This window comes from Benincasa hispida, chromosome 10 (assembly GCF_027475165.1).
Source record: "Benincasa hispida cultivar pf3 chromosome 10, pf3_genome.v1.1, whole genome shotgun sequence".
Lineage (NCBI taxonomy): Eukaryota > Viridiplantae > Streptophyta > Magnoliopsida > Cucurbitales > Cucurbitaceae > Benincasa > Benincasa hispida.
The window spans coordinates 52,108,859-52,126,693 of record NC_143487.1 but is presented as its reverse complement, the minus strand read 5'-3'; the positions used below and the strand labels follow the sequence as shown (position 1 = coordinate 52,126,693).

Genomic DNA, 17,835 nt, shown 5'->3' with positions numbered 1-17,835 from the left:
ATAGTTTTCTATCTAATTAATAAAATTTAGATATGTTCTTTGAAATTTTCACCAAAACTCATCTCATGATAGAAAAGTCTAAGTATGCATGTCGTAGCGGTCGGATCATAATGTGTAAGGATCCGGTCGTTACACAATCTTATGCAAACATATTTTGCATAGGATGCTCCCACTCGCATGTCCTCACATGAACGATGAATTCGTTTATTGGATTTTATAACATAATGCAATTTCAACAAACGTTGTATTGAATAAATTTTTCAACAATACTTTTATTGATTAATAGAACATGTTTCCAAAATTACAAACTGTGTGTTTTAGGACCTTCCCAACAACAAAATGAAATCAATTGAACTTTGTTGATTTATTTTAATTTGCAAACATACCTGAATTTTTTGGATATTTTCATTATTGGACACATATATGTTTTGTTTGGATTTTTAGTCCTTTTTTAGTTAGGGGTAGAATGGATTTTTTAAGTCCCTTTAGTTAAGTAGGATGGGTTCAAAGGAGGGAAGAAAAATGCAGTATGATAGTTTTGATATTTTTTGAATTTTAGGGTTTTCTTTAAATGAAAGTTCTCTGGTAGATGACAGAGTTTCATTGCCACTTTTGCAATTCTTGAATCAAGGTTGCATGCCAAGAACATTCAGGTAAGTCAGATCATCTTGCTTGTGGAGTGTTCGAACTTGGAGTAAGGAAGTAATTCTCCTTATCTCTTAGCCTTCGATCAAAAGGTAATCTAAATCTAATCCTTCTCTTTAGGATTGTTGTCAAATTGATTGATGGTCTTGGAATTTGATATTAAGGGTTCAACATTTGGGTTCCTAAATTTCAAATCCTAGGGTTTTCATATCAAATTGTATAAGTCTAGACCGCGAAATACTTAATATCTCTTTGTAACATCATTGATTAAAGAGATTAATATTTCATAAGACGGCCATATATAACTTGACTAAATCCTAAGTGAGTTATGGATTCCCATCTATGGGGGTCGTCCTTTCATTTGTATGAGTGAGAGTTGCCTGAGTCGCTGATTCAATAAGCCTACCATTTTGTGGACTTGTCCAAGTAGAAAACTAGGAACATAACTATACAAGATGAAATTCATTTCTTCCTGCCTTTAGGGTAAGTAGATTAATAGTTTCCTTAAGTGTTGATTTCACGTCTTGAACAAAGGGTATCCAACCTCTTATTGGCTCGATACGGTAGAAATGACGCATAGAAACCTCTCAGGTCTACACTCCAAAATTCATCTTTCACCTCTGTTTTTGGCCTTTTTTACAACAAACACTTCACCACGAGCGACTCGGACTTACATACACGATTTATAGAATAAATTCCCAAAACACCGACCATTTACATTTATCAAATCAAAGTAAAAAGTTAAAAATCTAAGTACCAATATTTGTAAACATTTATTACGCAAACCCACATACATTATGTAGAAAACAATCCACCTTTTCTCAAATTTTTTGTTTCAAAAATGAAAAACAAAGGCACAACATGGCTCGGATACCAATTGAAGGAATGGAATTCTATAGTAGAAGCGTATGAATACATGTGCCAATGTAATTCAATTTGAAAAACTTGAGAAAACAAAGAAATTATAGAAGAACGAGATAAATATTTATAAGTTACAACATACTTCTACGGAGAAAAGGATGAGAAGAAATAACCCTTGAATACTTTTCTTCTCGCAATTCCTCTCCTCGAAACTGAACAACATGAACGCAAATCTCCCTCGAACTGGAAAATGCCTCTCACGAACAGGAGACACCATCACTTGGTTTACTCATTATTCTCCGGACAAAGAATCAAGGATGTGCAGACTCCTTAATTTGGTAAGGAGAAGTAATTTTGTGTGAGAAGGGTCTGCAGAGAAAACTTTATTCTCTTAAGGGTGATCAGATTCCATTGTGGAATACACAATTTTTTCTGAAGAATTCGCCATGATATACCTGATCCATGCATAATATCATGAAAAATGGATACAAATTTTGGCTGCTACTTAGTATCGGCAATAGGTCTAAAAAAGTATCTAAAAATAGAAAATTTAGATATTTATACCCCGTTGAAATAAGGAACCATGGCATATATGTTTGGAATAGATTCTATTTTGAGAGAGTTGAAAAAGCACTATCTTGTTGAAAGGTTCTATACATCTGCCCTTTCTCAAGGCATTTCTTTAGACAAAGACTCTGTTTTTTTCCTCTTTTCGGATGGTAAATATTTCTCAAAACATGGAGTGTGAATCAAACCCATGTTTGAATTGAAATTGAGATACTGATGCAAGTTCTTCCTTTCTGAATCAGATAGATTCATATCTGAAAGAGGTTGACAATAAGTTCTTTCAAAATTGACTATTTTTCCCTCTGTTAGAGGTGTTCCAGAAATGTCTGCGGTCGAGTAAATAGCTCGACGAACAAATGGATCGGATTGAATTGGAAAATGGAAAGACTTGTACAAGTTATACCTTTCTTCACCACTTTGTGGAAAATTGTTAGGTATGAATATGTTAGATACCTGTGACTCGATTGGTGAAATAGTATCTCTCTCCAAAAAAGCATGGCTTTTTTTACCGCCGCACAAAGAAAATATTTTGTTGCGAATGAACAAGATATTGAGGAATTGTCCATACGTAAAATCATAATTATTGATACGGGTCTTTTCCACATAATCCACATAAAAAGGGAATCTTTTGTTACAATAGAAGCAGAAGTGATGTGAATTATTCAAGAATCGAAGTCAAGTTGCTTTATAGAAAGAAGATATCAATGAACTTTTATGAAATGGTTTCATGAGATTTAGCCAATTGTCTTGATCGGGGGATATCATTGAGAAATAGGAATCCGTGTTATCAAAGGATTTCCTGCGATTATTTCTAGTATGGAATGAGTCAATCATCCACTTTGGTATCTTATTGAACAAAAATGGTGATATTGTTCTTCCATTGATTAAGAATTTCGATTTTTGGGAAGTATCATGATCATCCAATAAGAAGGGTTTCAATTTTTTCAAATGAACGATTTGAAGACCTATTGATTCTAACAACTGATTGCAGAGTTTATCATTCGGACCTTTCAATTCATAGATGTGGATCTCCCTAACTAAATATTTGCAACTTGACAATTTAAAACAGACTTTTCAAGTACTTAAATATTATTTAATGGATGAAAACGGGGGGATTTTGAATTCCGATCCATGTAGTAACATCATTTTCAATATATTTAATTTGAATTGGCATTTTCTGCATCATAATTATCACCATAATTATTGTGAAGAAACGCCTACAAGAATTAGCCTTGGACAGTTTTTTTTGAAAATGTATGTATAGCCAAAAATAGACCACACCTAAAATCGGGTCAAATTATAATTGTTCAAGTTGATTCTATAGTAATAAGATCAGCTAAGCCTTATTTGGCCACTTCAGGAGCAACTGTTCATCGCCATTATGGCGAAATCCTTTACGAAGGAGATACCTTAGTTACATTTATATGTGAAAAATCACGATCTGGTGATATAACACAGGGTCTTCCAAAAGTAGAAAAAGTATTAGAAGTGCATTCGATTGATTCAATATCAATGAGCCTATAAAAGAGAATTGAGGGTTGGAACGAGCGTATAACAAGAATTTTTGGAATTCCTTGGGGATTTTTGATTGGTGCTGAACTAACGATAGTGCAAAGTTGTATCTCTTTGGTTAATAAGATCCAAAAGGTTTATCGATCCTAGGGGGTGGAGATCCATAATAGACATATCGAAATTATTGTACATCAAATAACATCAAAAGTGTTGGTTTCAGAAGATGGAATGTCTAATGTTTTTTCACCTGGCGAACTCATTGGATTGTTGCGAGTGGAATGAACAGGGCGTGCTTTGGAAGAAGCGATCTGTTACCGAGCCGTATTATTGGGAATAACGAAAGCATCTCTAAATACTCAAAGTTTCATATCGGAAGTAAGTTTTCAAGAAACTGCTCGAGTTTTAGCAAAAGCCACCCTCCGAGGTCATATCGATTGGTTGAGAGGTTTGAAAGAGAATGTTGTTCTATGAGGAATGATACCCGTTGTTACCGGATTCAGAGAATTAGCGCACCGTTCTAGGCAACATAACAATATTCCTTTAGAAACCCCCCCAAAAAAAAAAATTTCGAAGGGGAAATGAGAGATATTTTGTTCCACCACAAAGAATTATTTGATTTTTTCATTTCAACTAATTTACATGATACATTAGAACAAGAATTTCTAGGATTTAATGATTCTAAAAGTGGAGTCATCCTATTAACTAGACGCGTTGATTTGGTAATAAGATAATAACGAATAGAAAAAAATTAATGGCTTGGATCGTGTATCAACAGTCAATCCCCGGTCGAGGTAGAGGATAAGATTCCATGGGAACAATTATTTGTTTCTATTTCAGCTCGTCTCTTTTTTTTAAGAAAAAAATGAGGAAGTGGGGGGAGAAATGACAAAGATATTGGAACATCCATTTGGAAGAGATGATGGAAGCCGGAGTTCATTTTGGTCATGGTACTAGGAAATGGAATCCTAGAATGGCACCTTATATCTCTACAAAACGTAAAGGTATTCATATTATAAATCTTACTAGAACTGCTCGTTTTTTATCAGAAGCTTGTGATTTTGTTTTTGATGCAACAAGTAGGGGAAACAATTCTTAATTGTTGGTACCAAAAATAAAGCAGCAGATTCAGTAGCCCAGGCTGCAACAAGGGCTCGGTGTCATTATGTTAATAAAAAAATGGCTCGAGGGGATGTTAACAAATTGGTCTACTACAGAAACGAGACTTCATAAGTTCAGGGACTTGAGAATGGAACAAAACGGAGGAACTCAACCATCTTCTGAAAAGGGATGCCACTATGTTGAAGAGACAATTATCTCACTTGCAAACATATCTGGGTGGGATTAAATATATGACGGGGTTACCCGATATTGTAATAATCGTTGATCAGCAAGAAGAATATCGGGCTCTTCAAGAATGTATCACGTTGGGAATTCCAACTATTTGTTTAATTGATACAAATTGTGACCTCGATCTCGCAGATATTTCGATTCTAGCGAATGGTGATGCTATAGCTTCAATCCGATTAATTCTTAACAAATTAGTATTTGCAATTTCTGAGGGTCATTCTAGCTCTATACGAAATTCTTGATTAATAATAAGATAAATCAATTTTTGGGGGAACTCCATAGATTTAGGGAATTGGTTACTATTCCCGAATCGCACCAAAAAGATAAAAAAAACTAGGGATATTGTAATGTAATAAATTGGTATAAAAAATAGACAACTCATGGCAAGTAAAAAAAAAGACAGCCGAATCAAAATAATTGCAAGTAAAAAAAAAGACAGCCGAATCAAAATAATTTGTTTTAAGTTCTATTTCTTTCAGAGGGCAATATGAATATTCTATTATGTTCTATCAACACACAAAAAGGGTTATACGATATATCTGGTGTGGAAGTCGGCCAACATTTGTATTGGCAAATAGGAGGTTTCCAAATACATGCCCAAGTACTTATTACTTCTTGGGTTGTAATTGCTATCTTATTAGGTTCAGCCATTATAGCTGTTCGTAGTCCACAAACCATTCCTACTAACGGTCAGAATTTCTTCGAATATGTCCTTGAATTCATTCGAGACTTGAGAAAAACTCAAATTGGTGAAGAATATGGTCCATAGGTTCCCTTTATTGGAACTATGTTTCATTTATTTTTGTTTCGAATTGGTCAGGGGCTCTTTTACCTTGGAAAATAATACAGTTACCTCACGGAGAGTTAGCCGCACCCACAAATGATATAAATACTACTGTTGCTTTAGCTTTATTCACATCAGTAGCATATTTCTATGCGGGTCTTAGCAAAAAAGGATTAAGTTATTTCGGTAAATACATTCAACCAACTCCAATCCTTTTACCCATTAACATCTTAAAAGATTTCACAAAATCCTTATCACTTAGTTTTCGACTTTTCGAAAATATATTAGCTGATGAATTAGTAGTTGTTGTTCTTGTTTCTTTAGTACCTTTAGTAGTTCCTATACCAGTTATGTTCCTTGGATTATTTACAAGTGGTATTCAAGCTCTTATTTTTGCAACTTTAGCTACAGCTTATATAGGTGAATCCATGGAGGGTCATCATTGATTAGTTTTCTAAATAGTCTTTTTTTTTTAGCTTAGACCAAGGCAATGGATACATTTCTCAAGATAATCTACTTAGAGAACATAAATATACAAATAATCTAAAAATAAGGAAGGTATATACTATCTAGGGAGTAAGAGTAATAGGAAAAAAAAAAGATTACGATATTATGGAATTGTAAAAAAAGGAAAGAGATCTAAAAGATCTTTTTCCTCTCAACCAACGATTGAACAAAAGAAAAAAAAATAAATTACATGAACTTAGATTAATCAATATTGATATTTCTATGCAAGGATTCAGACTAATGAAGATTGTCTCCATGTGGGATAATTCGAAAAAGAAAGGGTTTAAAAAAAACGAGAAAAAAGGATTGGGTAGGGTAAAGTGGAGTCAACTAGATGTATTGAATCAAATTGCTATAGGACAACCCTTGGGATGTTTCGAATAATGATTCTAGAATTCGATGGAATTCAAGATATGAATAATTGGTTTACGATAGGGAAGAAACACATGTATATGTTATATTAGATATTAAACTAGTTATATAGGAACTAAAGATATATCTAATCTGGTCGGAGTTTTTAGTTGGATAAATCTTAGTGATGGAATAATAAGTTATAATTCATTGGTTGATTGTATCATTAACCATTTCTTTCTTTTGGTGTGAGGAACTTATCATGAATCCACTGATTTCTACCGCTTCCGTTATTGTTGCTGGGTTGGCCGTCGGGCTTGCTTCTATTGGACCTGGGGTTGGTTAAGGTACTGCTGGGGGCCAAGCTGTAGAAGGGATCGCGAGACAACCCAAGGCGGAGGGAAAAATCCGAGGTACTTTACAATTACTTATTCGTTGGGACAATAACCTATGGGAAGGATTGATTTGAGGATGGGGCATTAGCATACTAACTCACCTTCTTCCTTCCCTATTACAACATATTTTTTACTCTATTTCGAATAGAAATAGGAAATTAATAAAAAAAATAGAAAGAAATAGATAATTAGTTTTATCTATAAAAGGAGATCATATGAAAAATGTAACCGATTCTTTCATTTTCTTTCATTTCTTTGGGTTATTTGCCATCCGCCGAGATTTTCGGATTTAATACCGATATTTTAGCAACAAATCCAATAAATCTAAGTGTAGTGCTTGGTGTATTGTTTTTTTTTTTGGAAAGGGAGTGTGTACGAGTTGTTTATTTCAAGAATAGGTTGTCGAAAAGGTACATGATCCCGCGAATTACTTCTGACAAAATGAAGAAATCATAGTGAAGAACCATAGCATTTCGTGATTCATTGGTAAATCAACTTTGATTCTCTATCAACCAATAATGTGGGACTATTAACATGGTTAAAGCTAAACCGTTTGAAGTCCGGACGCAGCATGGTACACTTTCTACTACTATGTTAATACATAAATCGTTTCAAATTTGTTAGAATTTTTTTTCGATATAGAACACTCATGTCGATAAAATGATTTGAACCCAAATTTTTTTCGTTTTTTATCCATGCTGAATCGATGACCTATGTTATGTATAAAGTAAGAAAAATTCTTTGGATTTCAAGAAAAAAAAAAAAGAAACAACTTTGCCGCCAATTGTTTGTTTGATCAGAAGAGTCCTCCGACTATTCGGGACTTGGATTAATGATCAATATTTTGTTTATTTTTCTTTGTGGAATATGAATAGAGAAAAGAGGATAGGCTCATTACATTCAAAAAGATATATGGGAATTTCTCAGAAATAATTGCAATAATTGAGCGTGAGAGCCAAATGAATCGGAAAATTCATGTTTGGTTCAGGAAGGGATCGTCGAAGTTTTGAAATGAATGGAAAGAAAATCTACTTTCATTAAGTGATTTATTAGATAATCGAAAACAGAGGATCTTGAAAACAATTCAAAATTCAGAAGAACTCCATTGGGGGCCATTGAACAGCTGGAAAAAGCCTGGGCTTGCTTACGAAAAGTCGAAATGGAAGCAAATCAGTTTCGAGTTAATGGATACTCTGAGATAGAACGAGAAAAATTGAATTTGATTAATTCAACTTCTAAAAGTTTGGAACAATTAGAAAATTATAAAAATGAAACTATTCGTTTTGAACAACAAAAAGCGATTAATCAAGTATGACAACAGGTTTTCCAACAAGCCTTACAAGGAGCTCTCGGAACTCTTAATAGTTGTTTGGACAACGAGTTACATTTACGTACCATCAGTGCTAATATTGGCATTGTTGGGACGATGAAAGAAATAACTAACTGATTAGTCCTTCTACTGTAGGCATTCTTTTTTTTTGAAGAAAAAAAATTACGAAATACTCATGGTAACCATTCGAGTAGATGAAATTAGTAATATTATCCGTGAACGTATTGAGCAATATAATAGAGAAGTCAAAATTGTAAATACCGGTACTGTACTTCAAGTAGGCGACGACATTGCTCGTATTTATGGTCTTGATGAAGTAATGGCAGGTGAATTAGTAGAATTTGAAGAGGGTGCTATAGGCATAGCTCTAAATTTAGGATCAAATAATGTTGGTGTTGTATTAATAGGTGATGGTTTGTTGATACAGGAGGAAAGTTCTATAAAAGCAACGGAAAAAATTACTCAGATACCAGTAAGCGAGGCTTATTTAGATCGTGTTATAAATGCCCTGGCTAAATCTATTGATGGCCGAGGTGAAATTTCATCTTCTGACTCTCGGTTAGTTGAATCCCCCGCTCTTGGTATTATTTCGAGACGTTTCGTATACGAGCCTCTTCAAACAAGACTTATTGCTATTGATTTGATGATCCCTATCGGACGTGGTTAGCAAGAATTAATTATTGGGGACAGGCAGACCAGTAAAACTGCAGTAGCCACGGATATGATTCTCAATCAACAAGGGCAAAATGTAATATATGTTTATGTAGCTATTGGTCAAAAAGCATCTTATGTGGCTCAAGTAGTGACTACTTTACAGGAAAGAGAGGCAATGGAATACACTATTATAGTAGCCGAAACAGTGGATTCTTCGGCTACATTACAATACCTTGCCCCTTATACTGGAGTAGCTTTGGCTGAATATTTTATGTACAGAAAACAACACACTTCAATCATTTATGATGATCCCTCCAAATAAGCACGAGCTTATCAAAAAATGTCTCTTCTTTTACGAAGACCACCGGGCCGCGAAGCTTATCCAGGAGATGTTTTTTATTTGCATTCACGCCTTTTGGAAAGAGCCGCTAAATCAAGTTCTGCTTTAGGTGAAGGAAGTGTGATTGCTTTACCAATAATTGAGACCTAATCGGGAGATGTTTTAGCTTATATTCCTACTAATGTAATTTCCATTACCGATGGAAAAATATTCTTATCTACTGATCTATTCAATGCTGGAATCAGACCTGCTATTAATGTGGGTATTTCCGTCTCCAGAGTAGGATCTGCAACTCAAATTAAAGCCATGAAACAAGTAGCCGGATAATAAAAATTGGAATTGGCTCAATTTGTCGAATTAGAAGCCTTTGCGCAATTCGCTTCTGATCTCGATAAAGCGAATCAGCCCCTCTCACGGTAGAAGAACATATAATGACTATTCATACCGGAACTAATGATTATCTTGATTCATTAGAAATTGAACAAGTAAGGAAATTTCTCGTTGAGTTAGTACTTACGTAAAAACGAATAAACCTCAGTTTCAAAAAATAATATCTTCCACGAAGACATTCACCAATGAAGCGGAAGCCCTTTTGAAAGAAGCTATTCAGGAACAGCTGGAACGTTTTCTATTTCAAGACCAAGTATAAAAGAAAACCAGTAAAGTACAAATCAATTTTAAAATTTTAAAATGTTATAATTTAAACATGAAATAATTTCATTTTTTTCATTTATTAGGTTTTATTAGGTAGAATATATATAATTTCTATAAAATACTAAACATAAATATATATAAATATAAATATATTAAAGAAAGTAGATAATATTTCTATAGATATATATTGATATTAAAATGAAATGTAAATACAATTAAGAAATTTTTTAATAGTAAAAAGTGAAAATTAGATTCTATTTCTAATAATATATAATATATTTAGAATATCATAAATATCTTAATATTTCGAATTTGAATATCCTTTCTACTAATATCTTATCTTCAAATAAAACAGAATCGAATTATTAGTTTATTTATATAATAAATAAATCTAAAGCTAGAGTGACAATTAATATTAAAACGAATTTATAATTTACTATTAATAAATAATAGTTATTATATTAACTATAAGCGTCTCTTATTCAAATTATTCAAAATACCTTTCGTAACATGATATAGAAATTTCAAACTAAAAAAATATATGGAAAAAAATTGCATCCAATAGGATTTGAACCTATACCAAAGGTTTAGAAGACCTCTTAGACAATGAACACTTTTCATTCCAATTTTCTTTTTTCGTATTTTCACCTTAAAAAAAATGTGTGAGAATTCCGGAAATTGCGTATTCAATTCAATGATGCATTACATTAACTAATACATTACTTAAAATTAAGTAAATTGCAAATTTTGATTTGAGTAATTACATTCTGAATTTATAAATATAAATGAAATTCATTAATACATTAATATTAATGAATAATTTATTATATTTGTAATATATATTATAAATATAATATCAATCATAAGAATAAGATAAGCGGATAGCGGGAATTGAACCGCATCGTTAGCTTGGAAGGCTAGGGGTTATAGTCGACGTTGATTCATCATTTTGAACATCTCTAATTCAAAACCGAATGTGAAACTTTGGTTTCATTCGGGCTCCTGGATAAATTCCTAAATGTAAGATGTAAACAAAAAAATATGCCACCCATAACATCTCTAATTCAGACCCGCTTTATTGATGATCCCTATACAAGAGAAGATTATAACAATCTTTCCAGGTATTTATTTCGTTCCCTATTTCTATTTAAAATAATCCTTAGAAAAAGTATTTTGTTTCCGCCAAGCTTAAAAAACGATGTCAACGTCTCTAGTAAACCAAAGACATTGTTTAATAGCTATTTTATTTTACTTCAATCTCCCTTATACAAAGAAAAAATTGAAGATTTAGTTACGATTAGAAAAAATTCCACCTTTATCCATGGATCCCTTATTCCTTCAATTGGAAGTATTGATCCAATTCAAGAAAATTATGTTTCGTAATTTCATGATCTAATTTTTTCAATTTCAAACTGATTTTTGGATACAAATCACGAGAATTTATATTTTTCCTCGAATCTTTCATCGAGAGGTAAAGGATTAAATCCTTTTAAGAAATAAAGTTTTTGATCGAAATATTAATCAAACCGAAGGATCCCTTAACTATTAAGGGATTAATAGAACGAATCACACTTTTACCACTAAACTATATCCGCTACAATGCAATTATTGTATATAAATGGACCTTTTATCGAAGACGAAAATAAGTCGTATTAATAAGTAATAAAAAGATCAGATAAAAAAAGAATCATGAAAAATTCGAGCATTGACGTATTTTCATCCGGGCGACTAATGAAATTAGGAAAAGATAACTCATTTTCATTAACTAATTAACAAGTTTTTGATTCCAGTAAAGTAATAAAGAATAATAAATAAAGTAATAAAGAATAATAATATGGAAAGGAATGGAAACTTGATTCTATATCAGCTTTTTCTGTATCATAGGAATCGAAATAATAAATCTTCTTATGATTCTTGTTGTTTCAATTTTATTTGTTTCAAAAACATTTTTTGTTTTCAAATCAAATAAATAATTTTATCTATGATTCATTGGAACAAAAAAAGCCGTACTGACCAGGCCATGGAACTAAAAAGAAAAGGACTTTTCGCATGAAATAAAGGAAGCACTTTTTTATTTCTTTATTTTGATTTATTTATAAATATTTTTAGTAATCTTTAATATATTGGTATTATTTATATATTAGGATTGGAGATATCTATTCTTTTGAGCCCTTACTTTATCTAATTTATCTAAATGGAATTGAATTGCTAATCAAAAAAGTTTTTATCGATTTTATAGATAGATATCCATCTTTTTTTCAAGCCTTCATTTTCAATTTTTTATGCAATGTATGATAGTAATTATCCTTTTTCAATTTGGGGAGAGATGGCTGAGTGGACTAAAGCGTCGGATTGCTAATCCGTTGTACGATTTTTTTGTACCGAGGGTTCGAATCCATCTCTTTCCGTTTCTGTCAATTACTTGGTATTTTTTGTTATAGTTAAGGAAAGATGTGGAATAGATAAAATGTTAAGAACATTTCAAAATCAAGCAAGGAAAAAATTTTGATTTTTTTTATTCTTCACGCCCCGGATTACGTCTCGGGTCATTAGATAGGAATCCGAAAATGAAGAGAGAAACAAAGAATATTACTAATGTATAAACAAATAGTTTGAGAGTAAGCATTACACAATCTCCAATATCATTTTTTTTAAAAAAAAAAAAAAATAGATTCTCTATTTTAACTTGTTTTGACACCAAGAAATGCAGTGAAATGTTTCTCGTTGATTACTAAAAATTGGATTTCAGACCCACAATTATATAGTGTGGGGGACTGGTCGTTCAAAGGAAAAAAGTTAAAAAAATGAGAGTGATCCAGATTTATCACATCTATAGAAGAATTTCAATATTGGACTCAACTTAAAGGTTCAGTATGTACAACTTATTTGATCTTATAACTAGTTAGAATCTTTTTTTTTCTAGTAAATCATGAATTTGTCTCTAACAGTATTCAAAATCTTATCGAAAGCTTACGGTAGCTTGCCAAACAAAAGCTAATAGAAAAAAGAATAGAGGTATTACTGGCATAACATCCACTATTGGATTAAAAAAGCGTAGGCCTCGGGCAATTTGGCGACGAAAAAACTATTTGAATAAAGGAAAGAATTAAGACAGATACCGATGAAACTTAAGATATTAAGCATAACAATTTTTTTTCTTTGTTCTTGAAGATAATTGTATTTCTTTTGATTTGATTGAGTTATTAATCCCCTATTATTGCTATGATATATGGGATAGGAAAAATTAATAACATAAAGTAGTAAAAAACCTTTCTTTGATTTGAACTTAGCCAATAAAAAATCCTTCAATTCTCCAATAAAAAGAGAATAGAAGAAATCCTACTTTCATAGGATATCTTAATGGAATTATATGTAATGATCAATAAATTGAGTTTAATTGGATCTATAAATGTATCAAAATCCGAGCAACAATCTAATTTTTCGATAAATATTTGTACTGGAATTGACGACCAACTACTACCAATATTAATGTCTATTAGTGTTGAATATAAATGGGACGTGGCCAAGTGGTAAGGCAACGGTTTTGGTCCCGCTATTCGGAGGTTCGGAAAAAATATCATATCAGACAAGTTTGCCCTTTTAAACAACCTTATGCTTAAGAGTCTAGTATTAGATATAAGATAGAATGTGATTGTTTTTTCTTATTTTCTTATAATGATGCATTTAAGAAATGCGAAAGCCTCTCTTATTCTCTATCTCTCAAATGGTGTGTGAAACCCGAGTATTTTTTTTCTGTGGATTTATAAATTATAAACACAAAGGTTTGTGTTTTTGGCACTAATGGAATTCAATCAATGGTCTTGAGTTTCTTAAGACCTATTTGTAAAATAAATAAAAAAAAATAGGCAGGAACAATCGTTTAATCTAGATCTGTTTGACTTTGGCCTTATACAAGATAGTCTAGCACCTCCGAAACTAGTCTAGTCCCTCTTAGGATCCTTTTTTGATTTATGATGCATCTACTCTATATAATTGGGGTAGATAGGAGTTAATCCATAATGGAAAATATCAATTTGAATATCTGCCCGAATCTAATTAATAAAGAATAAAGTTACATATGTAATATATTATATATTTCTTTTCACCTCATTTTTTCGTATTTTGTATTTGTCTGTAATGAATAATTGTAAATCCAAGTAACAATTCATACATCTTTTTCACTTTATTTTAGGGAAAGATTATTTGAGTCACTTAATTTAAATAAACTAGGTAGAAAATGTTGATATGTATGTATTTTTATTGTTTTATTTCTTTTTTTGTGAAAAAGATTTTTATTTAGGATCTATCTAGTTGATGGGTTAATCCATACGTTTATTTATGATAATAAAATGTAATAAATCCTTTCTTTTTTTTACAAAACTTTATTCAAATAATAATATAGTGTGAAACTCATGAATCCATTCCATGAAGAAATTGAAAAATGGAGATTCTTAATTATTCGTAATTAATTATTTCTTAATTTAATTGATTTTATAGAAATTCAAAAAAAAATCTCTCTATATAAATTATATAGAAAATATCTATATATAGAGAAATAAATATTGCACTCATACAAAAAAAATGTTATTGATCCAATATAATAAAATATGGGTTTAAATAAATTGAAGTATTGCTAAGACTTTTTCAAAAACTACCCATGTCATAAGAGTATAGATTACTATGGACCAACTAACCCAATGACTATACATGATTCCATAAATGAATCAATTACGTACCAGTTCCAAGAAATTAGAGGTTATGGTAAAACTTCGTTTAAAACGATGTGGTAGAAAGCAACATGCGACTTGAAGGACATGATCCACTATGGATTCTTACACCCACCATTTTATATTATATAGAAATGAAGATGCTCTTGACTCGACGTCGTTTATTCTGTTTCACTAGAGCTCGAGTAGAAAGTATTGATTCATTTATCAAGGGCAGAGATTTAGGGTTAGTGTCAATCAATGTTAAAACTACTTTGTAAGTATAGGTTCGGTATAGAAATCGAAAGGATCCAATTTGAACAAGTTTCAAATTCAAACATCAAATTTGATCAAAAGTGTATCACACGAGAATCCATTATTTATATGATTCTTTGATAAAAAGAAATCACAAAAAATGGTATGTTGTTGCCATTTTGAAACGATTAAGGATCACCGAAGTAATGTCTAAACCCAATGATTCAAGGCAAGGATAAAAGATCTCGGAACAAGTAAAAATATTTTTCAATTGTCTCAATAACTAAACTAGATCTGAATGAAGAATCGAAATAGATTATAAAGGTAAAGGAGACAGGCAAAAATAAGGGGGTTAGAGACCACTCAATAAATGAAATGCTTAAGCTTAAAGGGTTGTTTTCCTTTGAGTAAGAGTTATCCAACTTGAGTTATGGGATAAGAATGAGTTTTTTTTTTCCAAAAAAAAGAAACAAAAGAAACAAAAGAATTAAGAAAAAAATATTTAAATCATAGTCTAATTGATTTAATAATCTATGGATCTATTTGACATTAATTAGAATTCTATACATAACTTTGAATTTCCTCGAGCCGTATGAGGAGAAAACTTCTTATACGATTCTGGGGCTATTGTTAATTTACATCTATCCTAATGAGCCGTTTATCGAATCATTGCAATTGATGTTCGATCCCGAAGAGAGGGAAGAGATCTTCGTAAAGTGGGTTTTTATGATCCCATAAAGAATCAAACCTATTTAAATGTTCCTGCTATTCTATATTTCCTTGAAAATGGTGCTCAACCTACAGGAACTGTTCACAATATTTTAAAGAAGGTAGGTGTTTTTACGGAACTTCACCTTAATCAATAACCGAAATTCCATTAATATTAATGAAATAAAAAAAAGAGGGTGTGGATAACTTGTATATAGCTTTGGCTAATCTTTTCTCTAGTATTTCCCCCTCTCTTGTTCTATTCATACTATACACTTATTACCTTCAAATTCCATCTTCGATAACGACAAAAAGATATTTTGATTTTATTGATATAAATTGATCTAAGATAGATAGAAAAAAGATCAATTAAGTGACTAAATGAACTAATTGGTTCTATACTATATATATAATAAATAAATATTTGTACATTACCTCATCAATGGGGTGATTTTGTTGCAATTTTATGAATAAATAAAAAAAGGGATTAAGTTTTTTTTTACTTATTTAGATTTATGGAGTGAATGTGAATAAACCCGATATATTTTTTTTCTACTTCTTCCTTAATTTCTTCTTTCACCTACATCTTTTATGTCTATCTATGTTGATTATCTCTATAGTACCAATCCAATCCAAGTCCGTAGTTTTTTGAATTCTTTTCTCTTATTTTAATATAATTTATCATTATTATATTAGTTATTAGAATATTTTCTCTTATTCTATTTTGTTAGCTTTATCTAGTTAAATATAACTATATTTATTTTATATATATTTTCTATATATAAAATAAATCTATTTATTCAATTCAAATTGTTATTTCCATTTGTTTTTTTATTCATTTATAATTCTTTTGTTTTCTCCATTGTAGGCGTTTTTCATTATTCACATTAATATTGACAACAATGTATCAAACAAATATAATCCGATCGTGTATAAATGAAGCTAGTTATCTCCGTTTCATGATCTTTGCTTTTCACGCACATGATGGTCTCATTGTATTTTCTGTGATACAAAAAATTACTTTTGTGTGATATGATATAAGAAGTTTTTTTTTATTGGAATATTTTGATTAAGTCGTATAATTTCATTTCTTTTGTTATTTTGATTCCGATTGTATCTACACAGAAATTTTTTTGATATTTTTGGGTTGCTAACTCAATGGTAGAGTACTCAGCTTTTAAGTGCGGCTAGCATCTTTTACACATTTCTATGAAGTAACAGATTCGTCCATACTATTGGTAGAGTGTGTAAGACCGCGACTGATCCTGAAAGGAATGAATGGAAAAAGTAGCATGTCGTATCAATGGAAAATTCTAGTAATATTTTTACCTTACTAGATTAGGCCAAACCTTATTTGAATTTTCGATGCGGAAAAAAAAAAGTCAAGTCGGGTCGAATGAATAAATGGATAGGGCACTATGCTCCAATTATAGAGAAATAAAAAGTAACGGGCTTATGTTCTTAATTCAAATGATTCCCCGATCTAATTAAACGTTAAAACTATATTAGTGCTTGATGCGGGAAGGACTTTTCTTATGAGTGAGTTCAGTTATCCATTTTTTTCTAAGTCCTAACTATTAGTTACTCTACGTTATGGGGTAGAGGGGAATGTGTAGAAGAAGCAGTATATTGATAAAGAGCTTTTTTTCCAAAATCAAAAGAACGGTTGGGTTGAAAAAATAAAGGATTTCTAACCATCTTTTTTTATCCTAAAATATAAACCGATTAGATGGCAAAAAAAAGGATAGAGAGTCCGTTGATAAGTCTTATCTATTTACGAGGTAGCTATTATTATTCTTGTTTTACTGTCATACCTTGTTTTGACTGTATCACACTATGTAGCATTTGATAACCCAATAAATCCATTATAGTATCCCCAGTTCAAATCAAATTTTAAATGGAGGAATTTCAAGGATATTTAGAACTTGAGAAATCTCGGCAACATGACTTCCTATACCCACTTATCTTTCGAGAGTATATTTACGCATTTTCTCATTATCATTTTTTAAATGGATCCATTTTGTTGGAAAATTCTGGTTATGACAAAAAATACAGTTTACTAATTACTTGAATGTACCACAAGAATCATTTGTTTTTCCACTAATTATTATAACAAAAATCCATTTTTTGGGGTACAACAAAAATTTGTATTCTCAAATATTATCAGAAGGATTTGCAGTCATTGTGGAAATTCCATTTTTCCTACAATTAGTATCTTC

At 31.3% G+C, this 17,835-nt stretch overlaps 1 pseudogene across 1 annotated transcript; it reads left to right on the top strand.

The window, feature by feature from the left end:
* Positions 1 to 3,863: 3,863 nt before the first annotated feature.
* Positions 3,864 to 5,259, top strand: LOC150033454 (small ribosomal subunit protein uS2c pseudogene; annotated as a pseudogene). Its single transcript, XR_016524141.1, has 2 exons — positions 3,864 to 4,030; positions 4,477 to 5,259. The product of XR_016524141.1 is annotated as a small ribosomal subunit protein uS2c pseudogene (transcript).
* Positions 5,260 to 17,835: the final 12,576 nt, after the last annotated feature.